Genomic DNA, 11,202 nt, shown 5'->3' on the forward strand with positions numbered 1-11,202 from the left:
TACATTAATAATGTACAACCAGTCCCAGACATATGATGGTTTGATTTAGGATTTTTCAACTTTATGATGGTGCGAAAGTCATAGGCATTCAGGAAAAAACATAATTCAAATTTTGATTTTTTTTCTCAGGCAAGCAGATGCAGTACAGTATTCTTTTAAGATGCTGGGCAGCAACAGTAAGCTGCAGCTCCCAGTCAGTCTCACAATCACAAGGGTAAACAACCAATAACTCCACAGAGTACTGTGTTGCCTGTGGTTTTGGATGTTGTGTTCTGAGAATGTTTAATGTAGGCTAGGCTAAGCTGTGATGTTTAGTGTAAATAGTTAAATACATTTTCAACTTATGATATTTTCAACTTATGAGTAATAGGGATATAACCTTAGCCCCATCAGATGTATTATTATTTATTGTATTATTTAACATTATTACACCAAAACATTTTTTTAAAATTTGCAAGGTTATGTCATTTATCTTGTGTTGCTATTACACTATATTTGATAGGTAATTAAATATTTTAAAGGAAAAAAATTGTATGTTTTAGTACCTTTATATTTTTCCCCCTGCTTTTTGAGCAAGAGACCCTTCATTTTTATTTTGCAGTAGGCCCTGAAAATTATGTAGTCCACTTTTGTTGCAAAGGTAATCAGAGTAAAAGAAGCAGAGAATCTTAGCCTTTCTACAAATAAATTAGTATTTTAATAGATACAACATTAAGCAAATAAAGCTATGATATTGTAGTAATTATTGCCTTCGTCTGCTCAGGATATTTTCCAAGCCTCATTTTTTGTTTGTCTTTTTAAAATATTTTTATTGATTTTTAGAGAAAGAGGAAGGGAGAGGGAGAGAAACATCTATGTGAGAGTGGAATATTGATTGGCTGACTCGTTGAGCCTGAAACCCCGGCATGTGCGCTGACCAGAATCAAACCAGCAACCTTTCAGTGCATGGGCTGACACCCAACCCACTGAGCCATACTGGCCAGGGACCAGCCTCATCTACACTAATAAAAGAGAAACATGTAAATTGGTGTCACTCTGTTATGCCCACCAGCCAATCAGAGCAACTGTGCAAATTAACCCAACAAAGATGGCACTTAATTTGCATATGCAGGCACGGAGCAAAGACTGAAGGCTCTGGCTGGAGTAAAGACTGAAGACTGAAGAGGCTAGGCTTCTCCGTTGCCGCCAGACCAAAGGCCTGGGTCCCGGGTGCTAGAGGAAAACCGGTGCCGGCAGCCAGGGGAAGGAAGGCCTACTGTGTGAATCTTCATGCAATGGGCTTCTAGTTTCTTATAAAAATGAGTGAGCACCCTCTCACCACTCCTGTTCAACATAGTACTAGAAGTACTAGCCGTGGCAATCAGACAAGAAGAAGAAATAAAAGGCATCCAGATTGGAACAGAAGAAGTAAAACTGTCCTTATTTGCAGATGACATGATACTATACATAGAGAACCCTAAAGACTCCATCAAAAAATTATTAGACTTAATAAATGAATTCGGCAATGTAGCAGGATACAAAATTAATGCTAAGAAATCCATGGCATTTCTTTACACCAATAGTGAACTTACAGAAAGTGAAACTACAGAAGCAATCCCATTTACCATTGCACAAAAAAAATTAAAATACCTAGGAATAAACTTAACTAAGGAGGTAAAAGACTTATATGCCAAAACCTAGAGGACACTGAAAAAAGAGATAGAGGAAGACATAAACAGATGGAAGAACATACCGTGTTCATGGATTGGTAGAATCAACATCATCAAAATGTCCATAATACCCAAAGCAATCTATGGATTCAATGCAATCCCCATTAAATTACCAACGGCATATTCCACAAATCAAGAACTAACGTTCCAAAAATTCATCTGGAATAAAAAAAGACCCCGAATAGCTGCAGCAATCCTGAGAAAAAAGAACAAAGTAGGTGGGATCTCAATACCAGATATCAAACTGTATTACAAAGCCACTGTTCTTAAAACAGCTTGGTACTGGCACAAGAACAGACATATAGATCAATGGAATAGAATAGAGACCCCAGAAATCGACCCAAACCACTATGCCCAATTAATATTCGACAAAGGAGGCAAGAGCATACGATGGAGTCAAGACAGTCTCTTCAATAAATGGTGCTGGGAAAATTGGACAGATACATGCAAAAAGATGAAACTAGACCACCAACTCACACCATACACAAAAATAAACTCAAAATGGATAAAAGACTTAAACGTAAGACGGGAAACCATAAAAATACTAGAGGAATCCACAGGCAGCGAAATCGCAAACATATGCCGAAGGAATTTCTTCTCTGATACTGCTCCTAGGGCAATGGAAACTAAAGAGAAAATAAACAAATGGGACTACATCAAAATAAAAAGCTTTTGCACAGCAAAGGAAACTTTCATCAACAAAACAACAAGAAGACCCACTACATGGGAGAACATATTTGCCAATGATATCACCGATAAGGGTTTAATTTCCAACATTTACAGGGATCTCATGAAACTTAAAAGAAGATAAACAATCCAATAAAAAAATGGGCAACGGACCTAGATAGACACTTTTCGAAAGAGGACATACAGAAGGCCGAAAGACATATGAAAACATGCTCAAAGTCACTAATTATACGAGAGATGCAAATCAAAACGACAATGCGTTATCATCTCACACCTGTCAGAATGGCTATCATCAACAAATCAACAAACAACAAGTGTTGGAGAGGATGTGGAGAAAAAGGAACACTTGTGCACTGCTGGTGGGAATGCAGACTGGTGCAGCCACTATGGAAGACAGTATGGAGTTTCCTTAAAAAAACTGAAAATGGAACTCCCATTTGACCCTGTGATCCCACTTCTAGGAATATATCCCAAGAAACCAGAAACACCAATCAGAAAGGATATATGCACCCCTATGTTCATAGCAGCACAATTCACCATAGCTAAGATCTGGAAACAGCCTAAGTGCCCATCAGTAGATGAATGGATTAGAAAACTGTGGTACATCTACATGATGGAATACTATGCTGCTCTAAAAAGGAAGGAACTCTTACCATTTGCAACGGCATGGATGGAACTGGAGAGCATTATGCTAAGTGAAATAAGCCAGTCAATGAAGGAAAAATACCACATGATCTCACTCATTCATGGACAATAGAGACCATTATAAACTTTTGAACAATAATAGATACAGAGGCAGAGCTGCCTCAAACAGATTGTCAAACTGCAGCGGGAAGGCTGGGGAGGGTTGGGGGGCAGGAGGTAGGGGGGTAAGAGATCAACTAAAGGACTTGTATGCATGCATATAAGCATAACCAATGGACATAAGACACTGGGGGATAGGGGAGGCCTGGGCCTGTCTAGGGCGGGGGGATAAAATGGACACATATGTAATACCCTTTGTAACTTTAAGCAATAAAAAATAAAATAAAATGTGAAATCTTTCTTAAAAAAAACCAAACAAACAAAAAAACTAAAAATGGAACTCCCATTTGACCCAGTGATCCCACTTCTTGGAATATATACCAATAAACCAGAAACGTCCATCAGAAAGGATATATGCACCCCTATGTTCATAGCAGCACAATTCACCATAGCTAAGATTTGGAAACAGCCTAAGTGCCCATCAGCAGATGAATGGATTAAAAAACTGTGGTACATATACACAATGGTAACAAAAAGGAACTCTTGCCTTTTGCAACAGCATGGATGGAACTGGAGACCATTATGCTAAGTGAAATAAGCCAGTCAGAGAAAGATAAATACCACATGATCTCACTCATTTGTGGATTATAGAGAACAACATAGACTGATGAAAAGGGAGAGACCCAAAGACTGAGAAACAGCGATCAGGCTATTAATCCCCAGAAGGAAAGTAGGGGAGGGTGGGGGTAAGGGGAACAGATCTACCAAAGGACTTGTATACATGTATATAAGCCAAACCAATGGACATGGACAACAGGGGGATGGGATCGTGAGTGTGCGGGGCAGGGTGGGGGGAGGTTGGGGGTTAATGGGGGGGATGAGGACACATTTGTAATACCTTAACTAATAATAATAAAAAAAAATGAGTGAGCATGTGACATACCTGAGACCATCATAACAACCCAACAATATGACCTAGTGGGGGGCCCAGGGGTGAGCATGTCATCTTTACATGCAATCAGAGTCTTTCCTCAGGATTTTTCAGCAGGAGGTGGTGAAGTGTCTCATCTCTAGTCAAGTAAAGGTAAAGTATATCAAAGAACTATAAAGATATGACTCTAAGGGTGCCAGAGGCTATTTTCTCCATCAAATAGAAAAGCTTGAGAGGATGAATCTAATTATCAAAGAAGCCAATGGGAGAGAGGGGCAGGAGAAAAAGAAAAGAGAGAAAAAAGGGGACCCATGACACTGAGACCCTGATTTACATACCTGAGATTCCTAGAGCTGCCCTGCTCTTACAGTCTTCCCCCCTCCCTCCCTTCCTTCCTTTCTCTTTTTCTTGATTCAAAGAGTTACCCTATATACTTTCTTTAAAAACAAAAAAAGAAAAACGAGTTGGTTTAATTCCAGGCAGTACAGAATTCCAGATAGAACAAAGACTGAAGAACACACTTTGACAGGATTCTGGGCTGGGTTTCCTCTGACCTCACAGCTAAGGATAAAATGGCAGCGAGAACTGAAGAGATGACACATTGCATGATTTTTTTCTTCACAAAAGTTTATTCTTAAATGTACAGCAGACTCCAAGACAACACTTCATTCTAGCTATAGATGGCAAGAGATGTTATGACAGGAAATCCAGATGTTAAAACGAATGGAATTATGGATCACCATTGCCCCAGGCACAAGGACCAGCTCACTTTTTGCCAGATTTCTTCATTCTACCTGTGGCCAGGGGGCCCTTCCCTGCCACCTTCCCTTTTAGCTCCTCAAATATCGTCTGCTCCCCTTTTTGCTTCTGCATGAATCCCTTATCTCCCTCATCCATCTCCTAGGCCTGCTTCTTGGCCTGCTTCAGGGGCTTCTTCTTGCCACCTTCACCTGCCAGACACGGTGCATATGGTGCCTGCCAACACTTCCCCAGACCCTGACACTGGAAGCTCCCTATATACTTTGAATACAATCATTTATCCCCTAGGAGTTGGATTTCTATCTCTTACAACATAAAGAAACCAGACTAATAGACAGATGATCAAAATTATAAGGCTAATCTTTGTGTTTTATAATTTGTAAAATGCATGCTGTAGCTCATTTGACCTTCAAGTCAAATCTGTGAGAATGGTAGGATGAATATTATCACAGATATGTCTTCCATATATCAGAAGTTAAGCTTCATAAGGGAAAAATCTGTATCTTTTTAAAATTGTATAATTATCCAGGAACCAACTATATTTTAGAAGTAATAAAACTTAGGCTCGAACAACTGCAAAAATACAGCTGAAAGACAAAACGGACATCATCCAGAACTACAGGAAGGCTGGCTGAGTGGAAATTCTACAACTAGAAGGAAAGAGAAAAGCACACTGAGACTCAGAGGAGGTGCAGAAGTAAAGTGCAGAGGTACGAAGGCGCACACGGCAAGGGCTGGCAACTGAGGACGCGGCTGTCTTTTTGAATCTGGAGGAAGTCACAAGCCCCCGACTGCTCTGAACTCCAGTTCCGGGAAGTCTCTGGAGACCCAGACTCATAAGGGGAGAAACTGGACTGTCTGGCAGTGGGCAGAACTTGGAAATCGAAGTCAGCTTTCTCTCAGAGGTGCTTGCAGCAATTACTGGGACACTGAGACTCGGGGCCTCTTAGGGCAAGGCTGAGGATCAGCCATAGCTGCTTGCTCCACTCTGTTGATTCCCTGAGACCCCGCCCACCCAAGCTGCAGCAGAGGCTTTTGAATATGAATGCCCTGGCCCTTTGCAATCTGAAAATTACCTAACAAACTGCAGCTGGGCCAGACAGACCCAGAACTTCCAAGAGAAGGCCCAAGGCCCCACAGCAGCTTGCATTGCTTCACAGCTGGGCCTCATCTGGGCACCTCCAAACCCCAAATAAGGAAGGGGAATCTGCAGATCTCTTCGTAGCTTCTGCTGGGTAACCTCAGGCAGAGGCTAAATTATCACCTATTTAAATCCAAGAGCCAGTGTACCCAGTAGTCAGAGTGGGACCATCCAGATTACAACTCCTCAGATCCATAAGGGACACACTCAGGGGGCAGACTCAGTGAGCACCAAAGCCCCACTGAAGCAAGTCTTGCCCCATAAGGGTGTCTTCAGCACAGAAGTTCTCCCACCGTAGACACAGCTGATTTTCACAGCCAATTGGCCTGGAGGTCAATTCCTCCCAGTGATATCTACAAGAATCAAGGCTGAACCAAAACAAAACTGTGCACAAAGCTCACAAAGGGGTGCACCAAGAGTGTCCACCTCAGGTAATTGGGGAGGCTGAGCCACTGGGCCCTATAGGACACCAAGCACACAAAGCCACTCTACCAACACAGAGAAGCATAAAAAATGCGGAGACAAAGAAACAGGTCACAGATGACAGAAATGGAGGAAAGCAAACGACTGGATATAGAGTTCAAAACCACAGTTATAAGGTTTTTCAAGAATTTTCTAGAAACCGCTGATAAATTTAGTGAGACCCTGGAGGATATGAAAAAAGACCAACTAGAAATTAAGCATACACTAACTGAAATAAAGAATAATATACAGAGACCCAACAGCAGACAAGAAGATTCCAAGAATCAAGTCAAAGATTTGAAATACGAAGAAGCAAAAATACCCAACCAGAAAAGCAAAAAGAAAAAAGAATCCAAAAATATGAAGATAGTGTAAGGAGCCTCTAAGACAACTTCAAGAACACCAACATCCGAATTATAGGGGTGCCAGAAGAAGAGAGAGAGCAAGATATTAAAAACCTATTTGAGGAAATAATGACAGAAAACTTCCCCTACCTGGTGAAAGAAATAGACTTACAAGTCCAGGATGCACAAAGAACCCCAAATAAAAGGAATCCAAAGAGGACCACACCAAGACACATCATAATTAAAATGCCAAGGGCAAAAGACAAAGAGAGAATCTTAAAAGCAGCAAAAGAAAAACAGTCAGTCACCTACAAGGGAGTACCCATATGACTGTCAGCTGATTTCTCAACAGAAACTATGCAGGCAAGAAGGGAGTGGCAAGAAATATTCAAAGTGATGAATACCAAGAACCTACAACCAAGATTACTTTATCCAGCAAAGCTATCATTCAGAATTGAAGGTCAGATAAAGAGCTTCACAGATAAGAAAAAGCTAAAGGAGTTCATCACCACCAAACCAGCATTATATGAAATGCTGAAAGGTATTCTTTAAGAAGAGGAATTAGAAAAAGGTAAAGATAATTATGAACAGCAAATACATATCTATCAACAAGTGTATCTAAAAATCAAGTGAATAAAAAATCTGATGAACAGAGTAAACTGGTGAATATAATAGAACCAGGGGCATAGAAAGGGAGTGGACTGACAATTCTTGGGTGGAAATGCGTGTTGGGGTGCAGGAAGAGACTGGACAAAAATCGTACACTTATGGATGAGGACAGTGGGAGGAGTCAGGGCAGAGGGTTGTGTGGGAACTGGGTGGAGGAGAGCTATGGGGGGAAAAAAGAGGAACAACTGCAATAATCTGAACAATAAAGATTTAATTTAAAAAAAAGAGCAAGGGACAGGTCACTGCATCAGGGATTATAAGTACCCGAGCAGACCACCTGCTCAGTATGGGCGCATTTCCAGACCATGTGTGCGCACCCTTCTACTTAGAAGTAAAGATGTTGGCCTTGCTGCCTGGCTACCGAGTATGTTTTGTGTTCTACCAGGACCCCTGACTTGGGGGACTCGCCTTATTTTTAACATCATCAACCAGGATTAATGCCTCAGACTCTGCTGCTGAGACTGGAACAGAAAGTACATCATAAAACTTCCACTGAGTAAACCCCATCCTCAGGCTTATTAGCATAGTTAAGCATGTATTTGAATGTATCAATTCATAGCTAACTCTAGCCTTGAGGTAAGGAATTATAGTGTAAATAGTCAAGTATTTATGTACAAATAAGAAGGGCCTTAGGCAAGAAAAGCAGGGCTGAAGCTGGAATCCCTGGGGAAGTCAATACTTCCTCAAGCAGCAGTGTGGTCCAACCAGGTGAAGAGGTCTTCTCTCCCTTGTTTCCCCAATACACTCAGTCCCTGAGAACTGGAAGACACCTCCTCCCCCAGGGGTATAGGTTATTTGGGTGCTCTGTCCCCCTGGCTCACCAGTTATTTATAACTTACTTGACCTCCTATCCCAGTGATGGCGAACCTATGACACACGTGTCACCTCTGAACTCATTTTTTTGGTTGATTTTTCTTTGTTAAATGGCATTTAAATATATAAAATAAATATCAAAAATATAAATCTTTGTTTTACTATGCAAATATCAAAAAATTTCTATATGTGACTGGTGCCATGTCACCAGTTAGGGTTTTTCAAAATGCTGACACACTGAGCTCAAAAGGTTCGCCATCACCGTGACCTATCCATAGAGCAGTGATTCTCAACCTTCTGGCCCTTTAAATACAGTTCCTCGTATTGTGACCCAACCATAAAATTATTTTTGTTGCTACTTCATAACTGTAATGTTGCTACTGTTATGAATCGTAATGTAAATATCTGATATGCAGGATGGTCTTAGGCAACCCCTGTGAAAGGGTCGTTCAACCGCCAAAGGGGTGGCGACCCACAGGTTGAGAATTGCTGCCATAGGGGATCATTCACTTTTGCCCCTCTCAACAGGCCTTGGGGTTGTCAGAATATTTGGGTCCCTGAGCCTACTCACTCCCCAAGCTTTTAAGATCATGCACAAATGTGTGCCCTGTCCTGGTGTAGCAGGTTCTTTACCCTTAAAAGCTAGTGTAAAATTCACAGTATTTTTTTTGTTTTAAATTAAAAAAAACTCCCAGCCAAAAAAAACAAACCAAACCAAAACAAAACAAAACAAAAAAAACTTAGGCTCAGGGGACATGATTGAGCCAAGGTTATACAAATGGTAACTGGCTGGTCAACAACTGATGCCTTTTGACGTCAATATTTTCTGTTTTATGAGAGGCTCTGTATTTGACATTGGAGACACAAAGGTGAACAAGTTCTAGTCCCTGCTCTTAAAAACTTCAGAATCCAGTGCAATGGTCCACAAAGATGAATTGAATTCTGATATGTCCCATACCATCCTATTAAAATGGCTGGCCTAGTGGTAGGTTTATATTTATTATACTTACAAAAGGGTCTCAAAGTACACATTGTTTATATATTTCATTATATTTTATTTTTTGTCAAATGATGCCATAATTTTCTGCATAAAAAGGACCCTCTTTCTCCCAGCCTGCAAGGCTCAATGGTTGAGTATCGACCTGTAAGCCAGGAGGTCACGGTTTGATACCAGGTCAGGGCACATGCCTGAGTTGTGGGCTCGATCCCCAGTGTGGGGTGTGCAAGTGGCAGCTGATCAATGGTTCTCTCCTATCATTGATGATTCTCTCTCTTCTTCTTCCTTCCTCTCTGAAGTCAATTATATATATACTAGGGGCCTGGTGCACGAAATTCGTGCACTGGGTGTGTGTGTGGGGGGGTGTCCCTCAGCCCAGTCTGCCCCCTCTCACATACTGGGAGCCCTCAGGCGTTGACCCCCATCACCCTCCAATCGCAGGATCGGCCCCTTGCCCAGGCCTGACACCTCTGACAGAGGTGTCAGGCCTGGGCAGGGGACCCTAATTTCCCCCCATCACTGGTTCTGTCCCCAGCCCAGGCCTGATGCCTCTGGCCCAGGCATCAGGCCTGGGCAGGGGACCCCAGGACCTCTCCGATTGCTGGCTCTGCCCCTTGCCCCGGCCTGATGCCTCAGCCAGAGGCGTAGACCCCCATCACCCTCCGATCACCTGATCGGCCCCTTGCCCAGGCCTGACGCCTCTGCCAGAGGTGTCAGGCTTGGACAGGGGACCCCCATCCCCCCCCAATCACTGGCTCTGGCCCCCGCCCAGGCCTGAGGCCTCTGGCCCAGGAATCATGCCTGGGCAGGGGACTCCCATCTCCCTCTGATCACTTGCTCCACCCCCCACCCAAACCTGACGCCTCTGACCCAGGCTTCAGGCCTGGGCAAGGGGACCGTCATATCCCCCCAACCCCCGGCTCTGCCCCCCGCCCAGGCCTGATGCCTCAGCCAGAGGAGTTGACCCTCATCACCCTCCGATCACCAATCACCGGATCGGCCCCTTGACCAGGCCTGAGGCCTCTGGCAGAGGTGTCAGGCCTGGGCAGGGGACCCCCAGCTCCCCACGGTTGCAGGCTCCGCCCCTGCCCAGGCATAACGCCTCTGGCCTAGGCGTCCGGCCCGGGCAGCGGGGACCCGCAGCTGCAGTGGCCCCGCGATCGTGGGCTCCGCTTTAGGCCCAGGCAAGGGACCCCTAGCTCCCGGGACTGCCAGCTTCGACCATGTCCAGCTCCCATCGCTGGCTCCACCCCTACTTCCTGCTATCACTGGCCAGGGCGGCAAAGGCGCCTGATTCTCCGATCATGGCTGGGGGGGGAGGCAAAGGCAGCCCCACAGCTGCCTTTGCCCTGCCCCCCAGCTCTTAGCTCCCCCCTGGGTTTCGGATCACTGTCAGTGGCAGGGGGCTTCTTCCAGCTTTCCATTTCGCCTCCCTGCATTTTGCCTACATATGCAAATTAGCCGCCATCTTGTTGGCAGTTAACTGCCAATCTTAGTTGGCAGTTAACTGCCAATCATAGTTGGCAGTTAATTTGCATATAGCTCTGATTAGCCAATGAAAAGGGTATCGTCGTACGCCAATTACCATTTTTCTCTTTTATTAGTGTTGATAATTTTTTAAAGGACCCACTTCCATGGGAAATCTTCCACATCCAGTACAGTACAAAAACTGGCAGGTGATTAACTAGTTGTATTGCTGCACTCTGTACCTCTACTTCCAATGGTCTTCTTCAGAGATGACATGTTAGGGTATTTAAAAGATTGTGATCTTGAGGCAAATAGAACTTGGTCAACTCATAGTTCTGCTACTTATGAACTCTATTAGTACTAGAAAGTTTTATAATCATTTTGTGCTTTACTTTCCTTACCTGTGGTATGGGGATCATAACAGTACTTATCTCACAGAATTAGGTATGGAGGCTAAATGTATTGTTGCAATATAAAGC

At 43.4% G+C, this 11,202-nt stretch overlaps 1 pseudogene; it reads right to left on the bottom strand.

Annotated features, from left to right (window-relative positions):
• Positions 1-4,816: 4,816 nt before the first annotated feature.
• On the bottom strand, positions 4,817-10,999 carry LOC132224551 (translation machinery-associated protein 7-like; annotated as a pseudogene).
• Positions 11,000-11,202: the final 203 nt, after the last annotated feature.

The sequence above is a fragment of the Myotis daubentonii genome, chromosome X (assembly GCF_963259705.1).
Source record: "Myotis daubentonii chromosome X, mMyoDau2.1, whole genome shotgun sequence".
Taxonomy (NCBI): Eukaryota; Metazoa; Chordata; class Mammalia; order Chiroptera; family Vespertilionidae; genus Myotis; species Myotis daubentonii.